Source organism: Lepidochelys kempii, chromosome 17 (genome assembly GCF_965140285.1).
Source record: "Lepidochelys kempii isolate rLepKem1 chromosome 17, rLepKem1.hap1, whole genome shotgun sequence".
Lineage (NCBI taxonomy): Eukaryota > Metazoa > Chordata > Testudines > Cheloniidae > Lepidochelys > Lepidochelys kempii.
This window is the reverse complement of record NC_136396.1, coordinates 19,967,069-19,973,068: the sequence shown is the minus strand read 5'-3', so window position 1 is coordinate 19,973,068 and position 6,000 is coordinate 19,967,069. Positions and strand designations below refer to the sequence as shown.

Sequence of the window (6,000 nt, the reverse complement as noted above, 5' to 3'; positions counted from 1 at the left end):
TCAGCCACACCATCACCGGTTCATTCACCTGCACGTCCACCAATGTCATCTACGCCATCATGTACCAGCAATGCCCGTCTGTTATGTACGTCGGGCAAACTGGACAGTCCCTACGTAAAAGGATAAATGGACACAAGTCAGATATTAGGAATGGCAATATACAAAAACCTGTAGGAGAACACTTCAACCTCCCTGGACACACAATAGCAGATTTAAAGGCAGCCATCCTGCAGCAGAAAAACTTCAGGACCAGACTTCAAAGAGAAACTGAGCTTCAGTTCATTTGCAAGTTGGACACCATCAGCTCAGGATGAAACACAGACTGTGACTGGCTCGCCAACAACAAAAGCCGTTTCTCCTCCTGTGGTGTTCACACCTCCACTGCTAGAAGAGGGCCTCATCCTCCCTGATGGAACCAACCTCGTTATCCCTGGCCTGATTCTTGCTTGCATATTTATACCTGCCTCTGGAAATTTCCACTACATGCATCTGACGAAGTGGGTATTCACCCACAAAAGCTTTTGTGCCAATACGTCTGTTAGTCTCTAAGGTGCTGCCGGACTCTTTGCTGCTTTTATCTGTGCGTGTGTCCGAGAGACTGACAGAGAATACTTGACCCTAGAGGGTCAGAGTGTGGAGCAACATTTTCTTTTCTTTAGATGGTAATAAAATGTTCAGTGCTTCACGATCTCCTGCCCCGATTGTCTTTTGTGACCAGCCCCCCCCACAGAGGGTCATGTCCCACTGGCTGAGAAACACTCATCTCAGCAGGGGACGGGCAGCCAGGAGCTTCTGATTGGAGGGATAGCTCAGTGGTTTGAGCATTGGCCTGCTAAACCCAGGGTTGCGAGTTCAATCCTTGAGGGGGCCATTTAGGGATCTGGGGCAAAAATTGGGGATTGGTCCTGCTTTGAGCAGGGGGTGGGACTAGATGACCTCCTGAGGTCCCTTCCAACCTTGATATTCTATGATTCTAGTCTTGGCCCCGCTACTGACTCCCTCTGTGACCTTTGTCAAGTCAGTTGACCTCTTTCTACAATCACACGGAACAGACGGTAATAGTAGTAGCACTTCCCAGATAGGCCCAATAGTTTCTGCAGAGTTTAAGCTTTGGCTTTAAACCAAATACGCTTCTGGCTTAGCACTCCCATTTGAGGGGGCAGATCAACACTCTGCCATATGGCCAAGGTGTGACTCATTTCAGGGTTGCCCAGGCTGCCTGGTTGAATCATTACCACCTGCTTACAGTAGGAGGCAGCCCTGTCTGCATTTTCCAGGGGAAACTCTCCCCAGCCACTAGCTGATGGCAATACAGGCCCTTTGCTCCAGGCTCTGCGCGTCCCCCACTTTCCCCCTGCAGGCTAACAATTTATACTCTGCATTTTGTTACCCTCAAGTGCCAGTGCCCTGTCTTCTGGACACCTGGCGTTTACACTGATTTGCTGCCTCCATGAAAGGAGTGCACCCCAGCTCACTTATTCCATCTCAGTCCAACATGCTGGTTAGCACAAGGTGCTTAGGTTTATGGTAAAACCAAACTGACGTTCATTCAACAGAGCCTGTGATAAAGGATCAAATAAAAGCAAGTAGAAGAATTTGGAAACACCAGGTTATAGGTAACAGAAAAACATAAGATGCAATCCATAGTCTATACTTATTTGTGCTGGAAATGGCCCAACTTGATGATCACTTTAGATAAGCTATTACCAGCAGGACAGTGGGGTGGGAGGAGGTATTTTTTCATATTCTCTGTGTATAAATAAAGTCTGCTGCAGTTTCCATGGTATGCATCCGATGAAGTGAGCTGTAGCTCACGAAAGCTCATGCTCAAATAAATTGGTTAGTCTCTAAGGTGCCACAAGTCCTCCTTTTCTTTTTGCGAATACAGACTAACACGGCTGTTACTCTGAAACTTATTAACAGGTTACTGGAAGGGGACTCAGCTGGGCTCGTCCCTCTGCGGGGTGGTGGGGAACCACACCGCCTCGCTACACCCTCTCTGCCAGGTTGGGGAATACCCAGTCTATGGCCCAGACCTTCAGGCGGGCTGCACAAGCAGTACGATAAAAGCCCACGCCCTGGGTCAGGGTGGGGCAGCAAGCAAATAGTCAGAAGCTCAGGCCCTCAGGCAGGGGCAGAGCAAGCAGTTGAACAGCAAACCCCCAGCTCCTGGCTCTGAGCGACCCAGGGAGATTGCCACCCGCGAGGTGGGTGGCAGGGGGGACGCAGGCCCACCCACTCCACTGTGTCCCAGCCCGGGGCCCTAGCAGCAGCAGAAGACCCACTGCTGTGTCAGCGGGGACCCTGGCCGCAACACACTGACCCTGGGCTACTTCCGGACTCCCCCTCGAAGGGTACCTGGGTCAGGGTGGTGTCCTCGGAGGGTTCCAGCACCATGGATTCCTCCGGGTAGCCGGCAAGGGGTAGGCTTGGCAGCTCCTCTGGGTAGCTGATGGCAGGTCCTCCATGCACCGGTCGGCATTAGGCATTGGCCGGTCCGGCCAGTCCTTGGGTCAGCCACGGATTGCTAGGGTCTCCCAAGCCAGAGCCAGGCCACAAGCATCTGGCCTCTCCAGCAGCTGCAGCCCAAGTAAGCTCTGGGGTTGGGCTTTTATACTTCCTGTCCTGCGCCTTGACCTCTGGGGTCTGCCCACTTTGGTGTCTGGGGAGGTTCTTCCCCCCGTGGGGTGGTGGGGCACCACACCGCCTCGCTAGTTACTTTCTCGGCTAATAATGTTTTCCTCACCCAAATATTATTGCTTGCAGCACTAACCCAGTCCAATGAGCTGTGATCTGCTTTGCATAAGAGGTCCCCACTGGCAGAGGGTGTCCTCCTGTAATGGATCACAACTTGGGCCATTTCTCCTGCTCTTATATAGCTACCACTGTTTCTTAGCCCAGGGCACTCCCTTCTTCAGAGCACCCTCCCGGGCTCCCTTTGTCTTTGTGGATGTTCAAGTCTCCATCCGGCCCAGACAGTAAACAAGAGGCTGTCTCCATGGACGTCCATTGTTCCCAACATTAACTGAAGTAGTCCTGAGACTGCCCACTCACTTCAGCTGACAAGAAGTCTGACTGCAACAGTTTTGCAACCTAACATCCTACACACGTTATCTGCTATTTCCCATAGAACATCTTGCAACACCCATGACAAGAGACACCACACAACCCCTGTTGGTGTAATATGGAGAAGATGGCCGGATGCGGGTGTAATATACCCGCCTAGGTGTGCTCTGGGCACCTCTGAGTCACAGAAGGGCACTTTGTTCGTGCTAATGGCACGACTGCTGTGTGTGTGAAGTGGTTGGGTCATCCCGCAGGAATGACATGGTATTTGCACCTGGCTTGGGCGTGGCTCCGGCCTGTTGGTGTGACTGATTTATTAAACGTTGTTACTACAGGTAGAGCTGGTAGCTGTGGACTAATAGCGTGTGAGCATGAGCACAGCGTTAAAACCTGTATCATAATGCAGACGCACCGGGGGGCCGAATTAAGGCTGCACAAGCAACTTTGGAGTGCTTGACTTTGCACCTTAAAATTCTTTTAATGTCTTTTTCTTTTGTAGGTAACTTATCGCTTATACTGCAGTACCGGCCGGACACCCCAGTAAAGATCAGGGTCCCATTGTGTCCCATACTCTGGCTGTAACTCTGGCCTCTCGTTCTGTGTCATACACTGGGGGAATACGATGCTGCAATTGCTTTGGGGAGGGGTGGCATGCTTTTATTGGCCAGTTGTGCTATTGTTTATAGAAGAAATATAGTTGTTTATGGAACTAATGACTATCATTGCTTTCGTGCCCAGCTGCTTCTGCCAAAGGAGATCTTTATCCTTCTGTTCATCTAGCCCAGGGGTGGCCGACCTGGGGCTCTGAAGCCACATGCGACTCTTCAGACGTTAACGTGCAGCTCCTTGTTTATTGGCACCGACTCTGCGGCTGGAGCTACAGGTGCCAACTTTCCAATGTGCCAGGGGGGGCTCACTGCTCCACCCCTGGCTCTGCCACAGGCCCTGCCCCAACTCCACCCCTTCCCCTGAGCCTGCCGTGCCCTCACTCCTCCCCCCTCCCCCCACAGAGCCTCCTGCATGCCAGGAAACAGCTGATCAGGAGGTGCAGGGAGGGAGGGGAAGGTGCTGATCTGTGGGGCTGTCAGTGGGCGGAAGGTGTGGGGAGCTGATGAGGGGCCGCTGACGTATTACTGTGGCTCTTTGGCAACGTACATTGGTATATTCTGGTTCTTTCTCAGGCTCAAGTTGGTCACCCCGATCTATACCCGTGATATTTATTAAAGCAGGCCCTCTACAGGCCTAACTCAGTGGTTTTCAACCTTTTTTCATTGGTGGACCCTGGGAAAAAGTTGAATGGAACTCCCTTTGGAAATCTTAGACCACTGGCCTAACAAAAATGCCATCAGGAGCCGTTGCCACCATTATGGAGGAATTAACTCGTTTGCTCCCAGGCTCTAAAGAAGTGACCTGCCGTGGTGCATACTTGAAGCATAGACTGATGAGGAGGTACTCATGTACCACACCTGGATCGGTGCATGAGGCGAAAGGGTTCTTGGCCTTGCGCTAGGCAACATGTCTGTTAATGACCCGGAAGAAAACAGAAAATCATCCCTGATAAAGTTTGCAGACGACACAAAAATCGGGGGAGTGGTAAGTAATGAAGAAGACTGGTCACTGCTACTGAGCGATCTGGATTGCTTGGCGATTGGGGCACAAGCATACAATATGCATTTTAATATGGCTAACTGTAAAGGATCTGTTCTAGGCATTATTTTAGGGCAGTTCTCTGTCCTGTGTTATGCAGGAGGTCAGCCTCGCTGATCTCAGTGGTCCTTTCTGGCTTGGGAATGTATGTCCTAGTTAGGTCCAGGCAGAAGGCGACTGCCACGCTGCTCACTGCCCTGGTTACATCCTGTCCGGCTGCCCCTGTATGGCTGAAGTGCGCAGGCAGAGCGCTCCTGCTGCGGAGGTGGATCTCTCCACGTGCACCCTAACGCTCTGTGGATTTCAGTGAAATGCTGAGGAATGAGGGCAGCCCCGCAGGTGTGGTAAACAGCCAGCAGTGAAAAAGTTAATTGCGTAACCAGTTGTCATTTTGACGAGAACACTGGCCTCTTCCACAGAAACGTGCAGATTTCAACCTTACTGTTGTGTATGGACAGGAAAGTACAGAGCGTCCCTAGGTCATTTCCTACTAAATATGAATGATCGCATTTCTGATTTTAAGGGGCTGGGCTGTGGAGCAAAGGCAGAGCCCCCGCAACCGGGTTTAGCATAACCCCTCCTCCCTGCCATCTCCGCCCTTTCCACATCTGACTTTCCCCTCAGCTTAAACCACATAGGCTCAGCCCAGGAGATAAAAAGGAAACCGGAGAGGCAGTTCTTCCTTTTGCAGATACAGTCAACTCTCCCGCAGAACTACAGAGCCCAAACCTTGTTACTCGGCTTTATGTGGAATACGGGCCCCAGAAAAGGACGTGTGAATGCAGCAGGCTTTTCCACCTCAGGCAACATCATATGACACCAACTGGATGGTAAAAATCAATCGATCAAAATAATCAAAGAACCAGGACAAGAAAAGAGCCAAAGCTGGTGACATTGGACAGATCTACCTTTGAGAAGGTTGGTGGTCTTAGTTCCCACCTGCTGCATTCACTTTGACTAGTACCCACAATTGTTGTGCCAATATAACTCACAGTTAGGGGGTGTGATTTTTACTGGTACAACTCCTTGTGTGGACACAGTTATATGGGTGTAAAGGTGCTTAGTGACCAGAGCACTAGACTGGGACCCAGGAGACCTGGTTTTGTCCTGCTGGGTGACCTTGGGCAAGTCATGTCACCTTCCTGTGCCTCAGTTTCTCCATCTGTAAAATGGAGATAATGATACTGACCTCTTTGTAAAGTGCTTTGAGATCTATGGATGAAAACTTCTACGTAAGAGCTAAGCATCCATATCGCTCATTCCCCTTCTCTATTATACGAGTATAAC

General features: G+C 50.8%; 1 protein-coding gene across 6 annotated transcripts in view; it reads left to right on the top strand.

The window, feature by feature from the left end:
• Positions 1–5,372: 5,372 nt before the first annotated feature.
• POR (cytochrome p450 oxidoreductase) overlaps positions 5,373–6,000 on the top strand; it is a 61,326-nt gene continuing 60,698 nt past the window's right edge. For 5 of the 6 annotated variants that reach the window (XM_073315679.2, XM_073315673.2, XM_073315674.2 and 2 more), the window contains exon 1: positions 5,374–5,631. The gene's annotated coding sequence lies outside the window, so the exon portion shown is untranslated. Of the gene's footprint in view, positions 5,632–6,000 lie in introns of all 6 variants that reach the window. The other variant, XM_073315682.2, reaches the window with a different exon arrangement.